Genomic DNA, 20,164 nt, shown 5'->3' on the forward strand with positions numbered 1-20,164 from the left:
CTTTGTTATTTTAATAAATAGATAAGTGTTTAATTATATTATTTATAGTCGATTATATAACACATTTCAACACTTATAAATTTGTGTTATACTATATAATGAAGTTTGCATAACATAATTCTTTACTTGTAAAAATTGTTATTGTAATAGATATTATAACACATTTTTCGTATTATTTTAATATTTAGATAAGTTTAAATTCTCATTATATATTCATTTATATAACACTAATTTATTCTATTATATTTTTATTTTTTATTTATATAATTAAAATTAGCATTCTAATATATACTAGCATCATCAATTGAACTTGATTTTCAAATAACAAAAAGTAAAAAGCATTCAACATTGTATTGACAATCCACAAATTAGTTTAAAACATTCAACACTGTCATCAACAACAAAATGTTCTTTAAGTATTCAAGTAGTCTTAAATATTCAACATATTGAAAAGTTACTACTTTCAGCACAAAATATTGAAGAGTTTAATTTTTTACATAATAACACGTCAAAATTTGAGTAGTTGCACACTCCTACAGTACTATTTGATAGGAAAAAAACATGCAATTGAAGTTGCTTCATTGTACCAGCCACAATGATCTGATCTTCACTTCCAATTCTAGCAAAACCAACATACTCCTTGTCTTCATTGCAGACTGCAACGCAACATAATACAACAACATTCAATGTTAAATTGATAAACTAAGTCTGATTTAGTTCTTTGAAATTCAAAGTTAAGACATGAGTGAGTTATAGAGTAATAGTAGTAGTTATCATTACCAGATTCTACTTTTGCTTGCACAACTTCCAGGAGTTGCTCAATGGCAGTCTTTATTGTCATGTACCTAGGTGGTTCATACTGCTTCTTTCCTCTAAAATTAAACAAGAAATACAGAGAAAAACTCAGAACCTGCATGCATTAATTTAAAGATCCAATCCTAGGAAGCCACAAACAGAGAAAAACTCAGAACTTGCATGCATAGGAGGATCATGAAATTTCTAGGAAGTACGAAGCATAAATGTAGAAAGACAACTCTGACGTACTGACCTGTTCAAAAAATAAAAGTGTTACTCAATTATCAACACATAAAAAGCATAGAACAACAAGATTCAATTGCTACTGCAAAAGCAGAAAACATAGAAACAAATGACCAAAACTCCAGACAAGAGAACTACATGTACCATTAAACGCCATTCTACATATAAAGAGCAGGTTAATTGCTAAGGCAATTGCTGATACGCAATTGCTGAACCAGCTGTAACATACACAGTACAAAGTTCGTACACACAAAGAAGAGCAACAGCTAAAAGTAAAAGAACAGCAACAGCTCTTGTAGAAGTAAAATTCAGTGAAATGTGAGTGAAACTTTCTGAAGTTAGGAGGCCAAACATAAAAATAATATAATTCATCAAAAGCTTCATCACAATAATGTAACAGAGATTTAACATGGCCAATTAACCATTTAATATAATTTCCACCTGAATGGACCCACTATAGATTAAAGATGATGAAATGGGATAAGGAAACACTGAAAAGGCTAACACAGAGAGCTTGAGAGAGAGAGAGAGACCATACCTCGGTAGAGAAAGATAGAGACAAACAAAAACCAAATTACCTCCTCGCTACTACTTTTTGAAAAATTAGAGAGAAACAATGCACACTAGTGATTCTCCAAATCAATGTTAATAGAAATAAAGATGAAGAAAATGAGATGAACAATCGGACCCTAAGGAGTTCTTTTAAATATATTAAACTTATTCACTCTTCAAACATTACTATACGCTCTATACTCAAGGGATGATCAGAAAGTCGTTCTCTTCAACACCAAAAGCTAGTTTCTTATTGTTACTAAAATCACTCCCATAAAGAAATAATATAAATCAAGAAAAACAAAAAGAACAAAGAACATAGAGAGAAACTAATTTCAGAGGAAAAATAAAACAAATAAGGTCATTAAATACAAGAATTGAAACTTATCACATTTGAGAGTAAAGGAAACCAGGAAACCAGACCTATGCAACTTAGGAGAAAAAGAAAGAGAAAGGACAATTCATACTAACTAATTTATCACCCTATATTCCATAAGAAGAACCAATATGAAGAAACAATTCATACAGTTTGTACTAACTTCTATCCCCATTTATTTCTTCTCTAAAGACCTAGCAAGGTTAATTCCTTTCTGTAAAGTTCAATACAAACATAACATTGATGTGTAAATAGCTTTGGCAAAATTCTCTCTGTGACAGGTAACCAACAGGGCATCAAGTATGGCATCCAAATTAACAAGTAGAATGTGAATATGGCTGTTAGAGGTCATTTATGAAGCCCATGCTATTCCTCTTATTCTCCCAAAGTTTCTCTTTCTTTCTAAGTTGGAAGTGGGAAATGTGTTTAGAGTTAGGTTATGGGAAGTTTAATGGCGGGGATTTTCTCTTTTTAAAATCTCTTTCCCTGGTATTTTCTTATCTTGGGGTGATAATATTTCTAAACTTTCTATGTAACACTACTGAGTTTTGCTTTTGCTGGTATTTTCTTATCTTGGGGTGATAATATTACTTTTGCTTTTGCTGTCAAATACCATGAGTATCACATAAACAACCAAGTAAAGTGAACAACAAACTAAACTAAACCAAAGACAGCAATAAGAAAGTTATATATGCAACTAGCTACACAGAGATCAGAGGACAAAAGATACAATAAGAAAGTGGAGATAAAAAGGCTAATGAAAGCAAAAGACAGATTCAAGCCCAAAATTCAAGTCTTATCATATTAAACCATTCACAACCCCTTAATGAAAGTTTATAGTCCCTAAACACAGATTAAAACTAACTTGTGAAGATGAAAGAAATAACAAGAATGCATATTCTTCATCTTGATTATGTATTATACAGGTAGGGCAGGGCAAGGCATACACGTATATAATTTATATATCTTACACCTCTATTGCTACATAAATAGCTACTAACGGTAATCCATAGAGGCAGAGGTACATGATTAGAGTGGGCAGAAGGGATCATACATCATCTTGATCATCTATACACACCCCATAAAAAAAGCTGATTAAAAAAAAGCTATAATAATAACTTAATTTACTCATATGTCTCACTGAAGCATTCCATCAAACAGTTATTATGCATAGGTTAAGCAAAGCTTAGCTTTATATAATAAAACCAGTTTAAGCAGTCAAACAAAACAAAACTTACAGATAAATTGACTCAAACATCAATTAACACAAATACACTCTATACATACGAGTTTAGCCTATATCATTGCGTTCTTTGACCGAACTTCGGTGGAGCTCCACCTTTCTGGGGCAAGACATTCACAACCTACAAAAGAGAAGTTCAAAGTTAGCAAAATTACTAGTGGTATCAATCTACATTTTTGCCAAACTTTACAATATTATTCACTAATCAACTGAAGTCAAACAAGGACAAACCTTCAAGTCACTGAATGTATTAGTAGCAGAGAAGTTCACAGAAATCGGGAAAAATACAGATGAGTCTGTTGGGGGAACAACAAATCCATTGATCCATTGCAAACAATTCATCATACAAGATAACTATCACTTAAATTGAAATCAAATAAATTACTAGTGGTATCAATCTGCATTTTTGCCAAACTTTACAATATTATTCACTAATCAACTGAAGTCAAACAAGGACAGACCTTCAAGTCACTGAATGCATTAGTAGCAGAGAAGTTCACAGAAATCGGGAAAAATACAGATGAGTCTGTTGGGGGAACAACAAAATCCATTGATCCATTGCAAACAATTCATCATACAAGATAACTATCACTTAAATTAAATCAAATAAATTATTAAGTTTCAAAAGGAAAATAGCAGTAAGAATTTCAGACCTTCGGTTCGAGTTGTCAATAAGTAGAATGGACCACTCCAACACAGAATTCCTTGGGTCGAACCTGCAACCAATAAAAAAAGCAAATTTATACGGAACTCAAATAAAATATAGTGCAACTCATAAACAATGCAAATGGATACTGACCTTCAACAGCATAGAGCTAGTAAAGTTCAGCAAAAATGTCAGTCATGATATGATAAATATCCTAAAATTTCATTGACAATGTATGATACCTCAATATGTGCTACTGACACGTCATTGAGAAAAAAGAGGACCCTAGAACATGGTTTGCTATTTTGTGTAAATAACAGTAATACTAATGCAATGGTTTTTTTATGATGCTATATAAAATGCTGATAGAAACTCAAACTAAAAAAAAAAAGAAGAGCAGAACATATAATAGAACAAAAACAATAACCATAAAACAAAGAGAATCAGATAAATAACCAAGAAGCAAAACCCCAAAAAAGAACCCTTGGATCCAATATTGTGGTTCAGCTACCACAATTCCACACATAACAAATGAACAAATTACATTAGTAAAAAAAACAGAAAATTATGCAGAACATAAAAGGAGAAATCAAGGGTTAGCTACTTAACAGAAAGTTAAAGTACAATGCAATATAGTAGTTGTGGCAACCATGAGCAATTGTTATATGTTATTTAATATACGTCAAAGATAAATAGATAAACACGAAAATATATATAAATATAACCCATTAATTTTTGGAGTTGATATAACATATATTTTCAAAGCTATTTTTGAAAGAAATGTGAATCTAGGTCACTAATGCAAAACAATAATACAACTAACAACCAAATAAAATGAACAAGAAAGAAACATGACTCAATCCAAAAAAACCATGATATTGTTGGGGTTTTATGCCCTAATTAAAACCCAAATTCTTTGTAATCTCATTTTATTATCAATAAAAGAATAGAAATCATTTTTTGACTTGGTCAATCACTTTGCTCACATGTTTTATTTTCATGATTATTTGTTTAATATAAACTTCTATTAAATCCCGAGCATATAGCTAATCTTATTTATAGTGACATAATCACAGTGGAATATAAATATGATTATATGTTCAAAATAAGTTAGTCCTAAGATTAGTCAGTGCACCGGATTTACACTGACTTGCCAATCTACGATATGATCTACTTACACATTACAGTGTTATGTTCTTTCCAGAACATTAGCAAAGTAGATAAGATTGGATGTATATGTTACATCGGACAGGACCGATATTGACAATTGATAAGATAAGTAAACATGCCGTTATTATCTATTCTAGTCATATCATATAGTTGACCATAGGTCAATTCAATCTCAATTCTGAGTGGTTAGTATTCTAACTGATTTTATTATTTGAGTTCTTTGACTTGTTCGTTACCAGCTTACCCTACGGACTAGCCCATACTTACATCTTGGGAACTCGGTAGTATAATTGAGTGGGAGTGTTAATCATAGATATGAACATCTATAGCTTCTGATGAAGAAGTGAAACGATGGTTTCCTTTTAGTTTGGTTCAAGGTGTTAAATGATAGAGATCTCATTTCAATAATTAAATTAGTTTACTGAAATATCATTTACAAGGAACTAAGTGTTTTAAGGATAAAATACAATGAGGGGTAAAACGATATTTTAGTCCTATCTCATTGTAGACTGTCTATAGAGGATTGAGTGACAATTATGGTTGTAACAATGGATAATTAATAGCGTATCTATATTTGTTATAGAGCGTTCTATGAATTCAAGAGTGCAATTTCAAGTCTATAGTGGAGTCACGAGGAATTAATAAGTTAGTAAATTTATTTGTTAAATTTATGATAACTTATTGGAGCTTGATTTCATAGGCCCATGGTCCCCATTGTACCTTGGATAAAATCATCTAGATAGTCTCAATTAATTGATTTAATCATCAATTAGAATTATCAAAGTTGACCAGGTCAATTTTGGATAGTTTCACAGAGTTGTGTAATTTTGAGAAGAAAAGAGAAATTATGGCAGATTTATTAATTAAGGTAAATTGGTATCTAAATTAATAAATAAGTTTAAATCAAAGTTCAAATTATAAATAATTAATTTGATAAAGGATTTAAATAATTATTTAATTAATTAAATCAATAGAAAATAATACAGGCCTTGATTTTAAGTCCAATGGGCTTATAATCAAATGGGAAATTTCACGGGCCTATAGCCCATGATAATTTCGACCTAGGGCTTCAAAATGGCTATTATTTTATTGATTTTTTAATTAAATTAAATGGCCTAATTGAGTCTATAAAAGGAGTGCTTAGAGAGAAGATTTGAGAGACGACAGATAAGTCACAAGTCAGATTTTCTGATAGTTTTATATTCTCTCTAAACACAAGTCCTTTTCTAAACCTCTTTGTTATTTTCTCTTCTTCTCTCTATATCTATCTCATGTGTTGAGAATTGCCCACACTAGTCTAGGTGGTTCTAAGGATACATTGGAAGATCGTGAAGAAAATAGAAGATCGATTCAGTTTCTTGATAATACTCTGCGACAGAAAGGATACAAGAGTTAGAGAAACTGAAGGAATGACTCTTAATTCCGCTGCGTATACTGTAAGTATTATATTATTTGTTTCTCTTTGAATTCAATTTTAGAAACATGTTTTAGGCTATCTCGTATTAATTTGTTTAATATTAGATATACATGAAAATAAATAAAGATCCTGTATAAGCTTTTTCCAACAACTGGCCTCAGAGCCTTTGGTAATCTTTATTTTCATGCATGAACATGTTTAAAATTGGATTATTTGATATGTTTGAATAATAGGATGGTTTTCATGTTTTTATGAGCATATTGATTTTATGTGAATTTTAGCAATTTTTAGGTTATTTTGTTGTGTTTTCTATGCTATTAATTTTTATATATGCTTTATTTTGTGTAAAACATGTTAAAAATTAATTAGAAAATGGTTTTGGTTGAAAAAATTGCACAAAAAAATTTTTCGAATTTTTTTGTTCTAGCTGCCATGCGGGCGCGCACCACCCGCGCGCACGCCTCAGCAGCCGCGCGCGCACCCCAGCCCTGCGCGCGCCACCAGCAGCCACAACACTCGGGTGAACAGTACCCGATACGGGTACTGTTCATCCAGATTTTTTTTATTTTATTTTATTTTATTTTGAAAAATAAATAAAATTAAAATTGTAGAAATTTATTATGTATAATCAAAACCTAAAATATCTTTTTTGTTTTATCATTTAAATTTTTTAAAATAAGATATTTTGGTTAGTAGAGATTTAAATAATTAGATATTTTCTACAAAGATTCAAATTCAAATTTAAAATTAGACTAACAACTTAATTTTAAATCTTTTAATATATTAAAATATTAGAATTATGATATCAGATATTTAAGATATTTTCATTTAAATTCTTGATATTTTTATTAAATCTTTATTTGAAAATATAAATATCTTGTTATTCTATAGTTTTTAATATTTAAATTATTTGAAATTTAATATTGTTAGTTAGATATTTTTATGGATATTTGAATTTGTTTAACTATTTGAGATATTTTAGGCTTGTTATAACTATTTGTATTTTATTATTTTTAAATGGTTAAAATATTAGATAATAGTTGTAACAACACAAGATATTTTTTGAAAATAGTTTAGATATTGTTTTTAAAACTTAAAATTGGTTAAATTTTGAAAAATATCAATTTTTTTTTCAGCCAATTAATAAAATATTTTTTTATAAATGGGATTTAAATTAACTTTGGTTAATTGTTGATAAATCCTATTTAAATTAAATTAATATTTTTTTTTCAAATTAACCTAAAACCAAGTTGATTGTTGATAAATGAAATTTAAATTAACTATTGTTAATTGTTGATAAATTTCATTTAAATTGACTTATTTTTTGTAAAAATTTAATTAATTTGAATTTTTTTTGATAAATTCTAGATAATTAATTGTGGTATTTGTGCAAATGAAATAAATTGTGGTATTTTTGCATAAATTCATAGAATTGCTCATATAGTAACATGATTAGGCCCATCCAATTATAACATGTATGTTTGCACTATATGTGGTATTTTTGCAATTGGGCTTAGATGCATATAGTGGCCCATATGTTTGTTAGATGTATGGTATTTTGCCAAATAAAATATTCATAAAAATGATAGGTTTTATTTGGGTCCATTAGAAAATGTAAAGTTTAAATTCCTCTCTTGTGGGTGATTCCACTTGTGAAGGCCCATTTGCTTTGCATGTCTATAGTGGGCCTAATCAATTAATAACAATTAATAAAACGAAGGTTTAAATTCTTGTCTTTTGGACCTTGTATGGAAGATAGGGGGCCTTTGTAGTGGGAACGACATACTGGACCCAGCCCTCCTCCATACAAGCCCAATTGTTAAGGCCCATTTACCTGAGTTGGACTTAATTGTATAGGTTCATTATATTAGTTAAACCTAAATATTGATTAGCAACAAATTAATTCTAAATTAATTGAATTTGTTTCAATGTGACACTTTAGAATTAATAAGAAATTATAGGACTTTGGTTTTAAAAATTTTAATCTGTTTAATTTTTTTTGGAAAACCATAGTCATTAATTTTCTAAAAATAAATAATAAAAATACTATTTTTAATTTTATAATGAGCTGATTTTAAGAATTTTATTCGATCTCCACCGTTGGTTTAACATAGTCAATAGCTTAATGGGGCCTCGAGGCGCTTTGATTCGTCCCCCTATGGAAGGTGTTCATTAGTTATTTTGACAAGGTTAGATTTCGAAAGATAGATAATTATAGGTCAAATTCTACTAGACTCACCCCTACGGTGACTACTAGGACTAAATCTATGATTATTGAAACCGTGGGTCTAACTCATAAAATAAGAGATTTTGTTTTCTTATTTTGATCGAATAGTAGGTTGTTAATAATGGTGACCATTATTAAATGAGTTTACAACTCTATTTAACTAGTGGTATTTTTGACTCTCGCCAACCGGGACAAGGATATCATAGATTAGTTAAAAACCTAAAGAAATAGAGATATGATTGTTTTTGGTATTTTTTCTCATATCTTACATATTTTTGGTATATGTTGTGCTATTTCTTGAAATTTGTGTGAATAGAAGTTTTATTGAGCAAATGTGATTGATTTCTATTTTATTGGTACTTTGTAGTTTTGAGTTATGGTTGTGTCTACTCCCATTCTTTCTCAACTTTCGATGGAGAAACTCACTGGAGAAAACTTCCTTAAATGGAAGCAAAACATCAACATTGTGTTGACAGGTGACAACTCCAAGTTCGTCATGACTGAGGAATCCCCGGAAGTTCCAGCTGAAGGAGCTACCAAGTCTGTGAGGGACAAGTATGAGCGTTGGCAGGCGGCTAACAACAAGGCGCGGTACTACATGTTGACTAGTATGGTCGACACTCTCAAGACAAAGATGGAGAATGTCGAGACAGCCTACGAAATCATGGATCAGCTCCAAGACATGTTTGGTGCCAAGTCAGCGCAGACTCGTTTTGAGGCCACCAAGAAATATGCCAATGCTCAAATGGCACCTTCTCAACATGTTCGTGATCACCTGATCAAGATGACAAACTACTTTCAGGAAGCTGAACTGCACGGAGCCATAATAGATGAGGAAACTAAAGTTGGCTTAATCCTCAACAGTCTTTCTCCAGCTTTCCTTCCATTCACCACCAACTATGTGTTGAATAAACTCAACTATGGTCTGACGCAGCTCATGAATGAGCTTCAGACTTTTGAGTCTATTATGGGTGGACCTAGTAAGGGAGGAGAAAAGAAGACAACTACTACTACTATTGCTGATCCAGCTAAGGCTGAAGCTAACCAAGCTTCATCTTCAAAAGCTGGAAACAAGAGGAAAGGTGGGCAAAACAATAACCCCAAGCCTGCAAAAGCTGCAAAGGCGAGTGCACAACCAAGTGCACAGATGCCTAAGGGGAAAAACAAGAAAAAAAAGAAAGGTAAAGGTAAATGGTTTCACTGCAAAGAAAAGGGGCATTGGAAACAAGATTGCCCCAAGTTTCTAGCAGATAAAAACAAAGGTAATGATTATAGTTCATTTATCTTAGAAACATGTGTTTTAGAGAATGATAACTCTGTTTGGATTATTGATTCTGGATCTACTAACCATGTTTGTAACTCTTTACAACTTCTTGAATCGTGGGAGGAAGTGAACGAAGGCGGCTTAAAGCTTAGAGTTGGGAATGGAGCGTTCGTTGCGGTCCAAGCTAGAGGAAGAGCTCGTCTGAAGTTCGGAAATAAATTTTTAATTTTAAAAGATGTATTTTTTATTCCGGATTTTAGTAGAAATTTAATTTCAGTTTCCATGTTGTAATTAGAACGATTTGTTATGACTTTCACAAGTTTTAATATATCTATTTCTTTCAATGGATCACAATTGTGTATTGCATGTTTGGAAAACAGGATTTATATTCTGCGACCTAATGAACCCCTCGCTCTTAACAATGATTTATTCAAAGTAGCTAAACCTAGGACCAATAAACGTCAAAAGAACGATAACAATAATATGACGTATTTATGGCACTTGAGACTAGGTCACATTGGCTATGATAGGATTCAAAGACTTACAAAGGACAGACCTTTGAGGGAACTCACCTTAGGTGAATTACCTGTCTGTGAATCTTGTCTAGAAGGCAAACTGACCAAGCGTCCATTCTCTGCAAAGGGTGATAGGGCCAAAGAACCACTTGGTCTTGTGCATTCAGATGTTTGTGGACCTTTGAATATACAAGCCAGGGGTGGTTTTGAGTATTTCGTCACTTTCATTGACGATTACTCTAGATACTCATGTCTTTACCTAATGCATAGGAAATCAGAAGCATTTTCAAAGTTTCAGGAATTCCTAGCAATGGCTCAGAACCAATTAGATAAAAGGTTAAAGATCTTGCGATCTGATAGGGGTGGAGAATATTTGGATATGCAGTTCCAAGATCATTTAACTGAACTTGGGATTTTATCACAACTTACTGCCCCAGGTACTCCGCAACAAAATGGTGTAGCGGAACGCCGAAACAGAACTTTATTGGAAATGGTTAGATGCATGCTTAGTTACTCAACTCTACCAACTTCATTCTGGGGACATGCAATTGAAACCGCAAATGACATTCTCAATGCCGTGCCGTCAAAATCAATCCCCAAAACACCTTTAGAACGCTGGAATGGTCGTGAACCTAGTTTACGCCATTATAGAATCTGGGGGTGTCCCGCTCACGTCCTGAGGAAAAAGGAGGGAAAGCTAGAACCGCGAACTGAAGTTTGCATGTTTGTTGGCTATCCTAAAGGTACTCGGGGTGGACTTTTCTACAGTCATTCAGAAAAGAAAGTGTTTACTTATACAAATGCTACTTTTCTGGAAAATGACTATGTCCAGAACTTTAAACCTCGCAGCAAAGTAGTTTTAGAGGAGATGGTTAAAGAATTGACTCCAACCAATGTTCCATCGTCATCAACGCGAGTTGATGATGAAATTCCCACTCTTCATGTACAACCGACGCAAGTCGATTTAAATGAAGAAAGTACCATTGTTCCTTAGCAAACAGTCACGGAGCCTCGTCGTAGTGGGAGGGTTTCTAGAAACCCAGTTCGCTATGGTTTGGATGGTGAAACCAATATGGTTGTTGGTGACACTAGTGATGATGATCCATTGTCTTTCAAACAGGCAATGGCTAGCCCTGAAAAGGTACTATGGCTCGAAGCCATGAAACAAGAAATGGAGTCTATGTACTCAAATTCTGTCTGGGATCTTGTGGAAGCACCTAGTGACTTTAGGGCCATTGGGTGCAAGTGGATCTACAAGAAGAAACGAGGTGTTGATGGAAATATTGAGACTTATAAAGCTTGATTAGTGGCAAAGGGTTATACCCAAAGAGAAGGTGTGGACTATGAGGAAACTTTTAGTCCGGTAGCCATGCTCAAATCCATTCGCATCCTCCTATCCATAGCAGCCGCTCTCAACTATGAGATTTGGAAAATGGACGTCAAGACAGCTTTTCTTAATGGAAAGCTTGACGAGGTCATTTATATGGATCAGCCAGAAGGATTTAAAGTATCTGGACAAGAAGGAAAAGTTTGTAAGTTAAATAGGTCCATCTATGGACTTAAGTAAGCTTCTCGTTCCTGGAATCTTAGGTTTGATGAAATAATCAAAACCTATGGCTTTGAACAAAATATTGATGAGCCCTGTGTTTACCAACTGAAGGCAAATCAAATAGTAGTATTCCTGGTTCTTTATGTAGATGATATCTTACTCATTGGAAACAATGTTAAGAAATTATCAGATGTGAAGAATTGGCTGAGCACTCAATTCCAGATGAAGGATTTGGGTGAAGCAAGTTATGTTCTAGGTATCCATATCATCAGGGATAGAAAGAACAAACTTTTAGCTCTATCTTAAGCAGCTTACATTGATAAAGTGCTTGAACGTTTCTCAATGACAAATTCCAAGAAAGGGCGTCTACCGTCCCGCCATGGAATTCATCTTTCAAAGAAGCAGTCTCCCCAGACTCTTGAAGAGGAAGATGCAATGAGAAAAGTTCCTTACGCATCTGCAGTTGGAAGTCTGATGTATGCCATGTTGTGTACTAGACCAGATATCTGCTATGCAGTGAGAGTAGTGAGCAGGTATTAGTCAAACCCAGGACCGGAAGATTGGATAGCAGTTAAGCATATCTTGAAGTATTTGAGACGAACTAGGGATTATATGTTAGTCTATAAGGGTGGTGTTCTGAACCCTGTAGGCTACACCGATTCAGATTTTCAGACTGATGTCGATGACAGAAAGTCTACTTCTGGAATGATGTTTACTCTTGGGGGTGGAGCTGTGATTTGGAGAAGCGTAAAGCAGTCTGCAATCTCAGATTCCACCATGGAGGCTGAGTACATAGCCGCGTCAGAAGCAGCTAAGGAAATAGTCTGGCTAAAGAAGTTCTATTCGGATCTTGGTGTTATTCCAGAAATGGATAAACCGCTTGTGTTGTTTTGTGACAATACAGGAGCGATAGCCAACTCGAAAGAACCTCGTAGTCACAAGAGGAGTAAGCATATAGAAAGGAAGTATCACATTATTCGAGAATATGTGGCCAGGGGAGATGTGAAGGTTATGAAGATTGCAACTGAAGACAATCTTGCAGATCCGTTTACAAAGACACTACCAGAAGCTACATTTGATAAGCATATCAAGGAGATGGGATTAGTAGAATTAAGGCATTAGTTTCAATTAGTGCAAGTGGGAGTTTGTTGGGGTTTTATGCCCTAATTAAAACCCAAATTCTTTGTAATCTCATTTTATTATCAATAAAAGAATAGAAATCATTTTTTGACTTGGTCAATCACTTTTCTCACATGTTTTATTTTCATGATTATTTGTTTAATATAAACTTCTATTAAATCCCGAGCATATAGCTAATCTTATTTATAGTGACGTAATCACAGTGGAATATAAATATGATTATATGTTCAAAATAAGTTAGTCCTAAGATTAGTCAGTGCACCGGATTTACACTGACTTGCCAATCTACGATATGATCTACTTACACATTACAGTGTTATGTTCTTTCCAGAACATTAGCAGAGTAGATAAGATCAGATGTATATGTTACATCGGACAGGACCGATATTGACAGTTGATAAGATAAGTAAACATGCCGTTATTATCTATTCTAGTCATATCATATAGTTGACCATAGGTCAATTCAATCTCAATTCTGAGTGGTTAGTATTCTAACTGATTGTATTATTTGAGTTCTTTGACTTGTTCGTTACCAGCTTACCCTACGGACTAGCCCATACTTACATCTTGGGAACTCGGTAGTATAATTGAGTGGGAGTGTTAATCATAGATATGAACATCTATAGCTTCTGATGAAGAAGTGAAACGATGGTTTCCTTTTAGTTTGGTTCAAGGTGTTAAATGATAGAGATCTCATTTCAGTAATTAAATTAGTTTACTGAAATATCATTTACAAGGAATTATGTGTTTTAAGGATAAAATACAATGAGGGGTAAAACGACATTTTAGTCCTATCTCATTGTAGACTGTCTATAGAGGATTGAGTGACAATTATGGTTGTAACAATGGATAATTAATAGCGTATCTATATTTGTTATAGAGCGTTCTATGAATTCAAGAGTGCAATTCCAAGTCTATAGTGGAGTCACGAGGAATTAATAAGTTAGTAAATTTATTTGTTAAATTTATGATAACTTATTGGAGCTTGATTTCATAGGCCCATGGTCCCCATTGTACCTTGGATAAAATCATCTAGATAGTCTCAATTAATTGATTTAATCATCAATTAGAATTATCAAAGTTGACCAGGTCAATTTTGGATAGTTTCACAGAGTTGTGTAATTTTGAGAAGAAAAGAGAAATTATGGCAGGTTTATTAATTAAGGTAAATTGGTATCTAAATTAATAAATAAGTTTAAATCAAGGTTCAAATTATAAATAATTAATTTGATAAAGGATTTAAATAATTATTTAATTAATTAAATCAATAGAAAATAATACAGGCCTTGATTTTAAGTCCAATGGGCTTATAATCAAATGGGAAATTTCACGGGCCTATAGCCCATGATAATTTCGACCTAGGGCTTCAAAATGGCTATTATTTTATTGATTTTTTAATTAAATTAAATGGCCTAATTGAGTCTATAAAAGGAGTGCTTAGAGAGAAGATTTGAGAGACGACAGATAAGTCACAAGTCAGATTTTCTGATAGTTTTATATTCTCTCTAAACACAAGTCCTTTTCTAAACCTCTTTGTTATTTTCTCTTCTTCTCTCTATATCTATCTCATGTGTTGAGAATTGCCCACACTAGTCTAGGTGGTTCTAAGGATACATTGGAAGATCGTGAAGAAAATAGAAGATCGATTCAGTTTCTTAATAATACTCTGCGACAGAAAGGATACAAGAGTTAGAGAAACTGAAGGAATGACTCTTAATTCCGCTGCGTATACTGTAAGTATTATATTATTTGTTTCTCTTTGAATTCAATTTTAGAAACATGTTTTAGGCTATCTCGTATTAATTTGTTTAATATTAGATATACATGAAAATAAATAAAGATCCTGTATAAGCTTTTTCCAACAGATATCATATATGGCATGGGGAAGAATATACATAACCCTATAAAAGACACTACAACCAATTCAACAAACCCAAATTTGAGACTAAGTGGCATGGCAAAGAAGATGTAGAAAGGTCATGTAAAATCCTGCTATAGAATCAGTGAAGTTCTCTTATTTTTTGAAATTAGAGCTCAATATAAGGCAAGCATCTATAATCAAATATTAAAACTAAACACAATAAATGAGGAAAAATATGGTCTAATATATGACAAGCACTTTCAACTTGCAAGCATCTTAAATCTAGGCTCCCTTGGCAATATATAAGAATAAAAATATAATAGAAACATTAGGCCAAATGTGGAGTAGAAAAAACAAGAAAAGATAAATAATTGAAGTAAATAAGCAAAATATATAGAATGGTGAAGTAAGAAAGCAAATATAAATTACAGAAGTCAATACAAAAACAATATTATATGGCTTAATATAAAAGGAACAAGAGTTCCAATTGGCCACCGACTTTATTAGTTAAAGAAAAGTAAAAAATTAGTTGTCCTTAAAGAAAACTATGGTCTACAATACTCACTGTTCTACCAAGAATAAATGCAGCTGTAGCACCAATTGTTGCACCAATAGAATTAGCAACGAACCCCAAAGGCAACCCAAATAGATAACCTCCACCAAGCTGTAAGAGAAAATAAATAGCACAAATAAAGCATTGATAAAAGTAAAAAAAAAAATAATACTAACAGATACACTTTCACACTTAAACCAAATAAGTTGACTAGGCAGCCTTTATTCATTCAGAGTTCTATTTTTTTTAGGGGAGAGGATCACTGAATAGACAATTACATACTTTATTAAACAGACTATAACGGTCCAAAATAATGTCATTGTTTTAGCTGCAATAAGAATTAGTGACTTTAACTTACTGTAAATATTGACTTGTTCTACTTGCCCCACCTTTGCCCTCAACTCTCTGACATGGGAATATTGTTTTCTCAATAGATCCCCTTTTAGTAATACAACCAAAATTGTATAAAATTTAGCTAATCTAATTTTCAAATAATAGAATTGAAGACACTGTATATATGACAATTATTAGGCACTAGACAAGGTAATGTGAAATGGGGTAAGAGGTTATCTTAAATACCTTTGATCTTACTTTGCATTTAATACATAATTAGCTATTATATCTTATGAGGCACAATCTGTATTAGATATATTATATACTTCTCTGCAATATAATCCATTACATACTAAGTAATAATAACGCAAACATCCCCACCTAATCAATATCATCAATATCAGATTTCACATCAAAAAATTCAATAAAATATATCAACTATTCAACATTGTTGCTATTAGTCTCACATACCATCAATCCAAGTTCTGAAGTAGTGTTAGAAACATGCTCACCAAACTTAGCGTTTGTAGCAGCTACACAAATTTTGAATTTGATAAGATGTTCTTAAAGCCGAAAAGAAAAAGAAAAAGAAAAGCAATGTCAATCAACTTATAAGATAATGACAACATTAAATATATATACATAATATCCATATGTATACTATATTGCTACTATCGTCAAATGACAATAAATATAACAAAAACACAATTAAATGATTCAAATACAACAAGATAAGAGAACTACATGCATTGTAGTGATTCTTCCTCATTTAGAGCTAATTTCTGCACTAAAGGATTCAATTTATTTGATGAAGACCAGAGAAAGAACAGTCTTTACAACACAAAAATTCAAGATCAGAAAAGTATTTGATTAAATTGCAATGCAATAAATCAAATTTGTTAATAATACCTCCAACTTAACTCTTTTATTTAGGAAAGAGAGCTGAGCAAAGCATCCATATATAGGACCTAGAATCTTAATCAACAAGAATGTGCAGATTTTTTTTATAATCAAAGACCAAAACAGAGTGTAAGTTGCACCAAGCAGACGAGATAACATATATACACAGAGAGCACTAGCACAATTTTGACTAATTATATATAAATGTATCTTGCATTATACACAAAACCATGTGATAAAGTTCCTAAGCCTAACGAGTATACACCAAAAATGAGTATTAGTTGACTTGGAATAATTACCAGCCAAACTAAAAGCAAACACAAAGAAGAAGAAAACAATGGTTGAAATACTTTTAAAGAGATGAGATAACAACAAGCTAATAACAAGATATAATACAGATTCTTTACAAAATAAAAACCATAAATGTATATAATTTGACATAAAAATCATTTCAAAATATAATCTAAACAACAAGCTAATTACAAGATATAATTTGAGTTTCATGTGCTTCGACAAGGTTCCAACAACTATGCATTCCTTCCCCTCTTCTAATTCCAAAACAGTACGTACTGCAAAACTCATCAGGAGAACAAGATTTATGAAAGCCATAGCTCGAACAGAGAGCTAAGCATCAACAGAACTAAACAAGAAAAACCTACAAAGTAGTAATAAAAATAAGCCTCTTTATCAGCCTCTTTATGTGTATATATACCTGTTGTAATTCTAGCTCAAACCAGAAGAAGAAGCAACAGCAGAAGAGAATGATTCACTATTATCAGCCTCTTTATGTGTATATATACCTCTTGTAATTCACTATCCAAGAACAAGTTTAAGGATTTGGAATGTAATATTAATGAGAAAGACTCAATCAAATCAAAGAGGTCTGGAGTAGTAATCTAAAATCATGAATATAAGAAATCACAAAATCATATTATCTATTTTTGTGTGAAATATATAAGTTCTGAACTGTCTAAACATATGTGTGTATTTTTGTACCACTCCCAAGTTCAAAAGTAAGAAATAGTTTACTTTTTCCATGTGAAATATATATGTTCTGAACAGTAAAATACAATCTGAATTTTCTGTATATATTCTTGCTAACCTGGGGGCCACATCAGAAGAAGTTTGATATTCCAAGCAACAGTTTAGACTGCCAAAAGTCACTATTTCTGAAATGAATAAGAGAGGGCCTATTAAACGTATAGTCATGAGGTCATAACTCAACTAAAATCTCAATTTATGGGGGCCACTTTCAGTCACTATTCCTTAAATGTAAAGATATAAGTATTAATAACATGCTTTGCCTTCATAATAATTTCTTTCTTACACCAACAAACATCTGGAAAAATTTCAACCACATTGTAATTTTTGAACGGAGATGTAAGTCAATATAGAATTTTTATACATTCCAAATCCAGTTTCTCGAATTTTCCTTCCCCATTTCATTGTAAATAATAAAGCTGTCTTGTACTTTTCTACTTGTCTAATCCTGCAACTCAATGACTAAAGATATTTCACTGTATTGACTTAGGAGATGGTACTATGGCATTGCCATATGACATGGAAGCATATTAATCATAATATTTTTGAAACATATGCATGTAAACTTACCTTGTAAACATGTGGTGCACCATGAATTTGTATGTTGCTAGAAGTTCTCTGACCAGGAAAGAAATACATTTTAAGTATAGAGCCTTTCCCCAAAATCGAACTGTTACGCGTCTTTACAATTGCCTCCATAACTGCATCACCATTTTGGGACTCATACGGTGCTCTTAGTTCTTTCTAAATTAAAAAACAAATGAGGGTTCAGATTTCCATGCCAATAAGAGGACAAATTGTAAGTTAAGAAAAACTGTAAGTCTCAAGTTTCTTAGTCCAAGAAAGAAGGAAATAAAAAAGCCTCCAATCTTACAGGAACTGTGAAAAATCTTCCAGGCCTTAATCTTATGCTCCATTTCATTGCTTGAACCTCTGATCTTTGACAGCAGCCAAGCATATGCTTAACAAAGAACCAATTTTACATAAAATTGAAGGCTGCAAGATCTTATTTCCATATGAGCATCCTTTCATTGGTTATAACTAGCCATTAGTTTTCTCTACCCAGACAATTGAAAAGTACCCAAACCAACTTATTGAAAAGTAATTCAAGGAACAAATCTCAAATTCAAATTCAAACTTTTTCGGCAAATAACATTCTAGAGAATCCCAACACAATAATATGATTCAAAGAAGAAGAAAATCAGATTTAAACATTTATTTTATCAAAGATAAATCTAATTAATATATACATATATCAAACTACCTCTCTCCCTTTCTTCTCGACCCTTTCTCTGCAAATTAACCAACCCTCAAACTTCAACCTAGCTCTAAGCTTCAAACCCAGCCCCGTTTCCAGCCTCACATCGTCGACCACACCATATGCTATTACCTTTGTTCTTGTAGATGCTTCATGCAAAAAACCCCCAGCAATATGCAAAATCAAAAATTAATTTTGAAAACCACAGATTTTATAGATTCTATGAGATTCAAGCTGATAAATCTAACATCTACAACTAAATACTTACTTGGCTTGCCAAGCTCGAAGAGAAGAACGAATCCGAGAAGCCCAACGACTGGAAACAGGTTGACAGAGAGAAAGAGAAAGACAAGAGAGAGAGAGAGAGAGAGAGAGAGAGAGAGAGAGAGAGAGAGAGAGAGAGAGAGGAGATTTGAGTGAAGGAGGAGATTTGAGAGAGTGAGGAGTTTGGAGACCGTACCAAGCCGAAGAAATGGGTCTCTTCTTTGTGTCGAAATGTTGAAGAAAATGGGTCTCTGTTCTTTGTTGAAGAAATGTTGAAGGAAATGAAAAAAAAAAGCTAAGTGGCGGGATGGCTAAATAAAATACCGCCTTTTTTTCATTAAGTTCCCAATTTAATACTTTTTTATTAGTATTATATTCATGTGTTATGGAAATATGTATTTGGTGTAGTGATTCCTTCCAAAAATGAGAGAAAAAACCATTTCAATGCACAATGAACAAATAATAACACTTTTATTTATATTAAATTTTATTCCATTACATTCCAATTCTTATTCTCATTCCCTTTCACATTTCTCTATTTTTATTACTCTCAACCAAACATACATTAGGGTTACAATAAAGAAAGTAGGAGGAGGAAGAAAGAAATAAAGAGGACGGGAGATAAATTAGGGTTTAGAGTTTTGTTTTATTATAAGGGTAAATACTCATTTGATACCCTATGTTTTTATCGAAATACACACTTGGTACTCTATGTTTATAATAATGATCATTCAATACCCTCTATTTGTAATTCGTACCAGTTTGGTACCCTCTGCTGCAATTAGGTCAACTTATATTTTACATATGACCATATTTC

Source organism: Humulus lupulus, chromosome 1 (genome assembly GCF_963169125.1).
Source record: "Humulus lupulus chromosome 1, drHumLupu1.1, whole genome shotgun sequence".
Classification (NCBI taxonomy): Eukaryota; Viridiplantae; Streptophyta; class Magnoliopsida; order Rosales; family Cannabaceae; genus Humulus; species Humulus lupulus.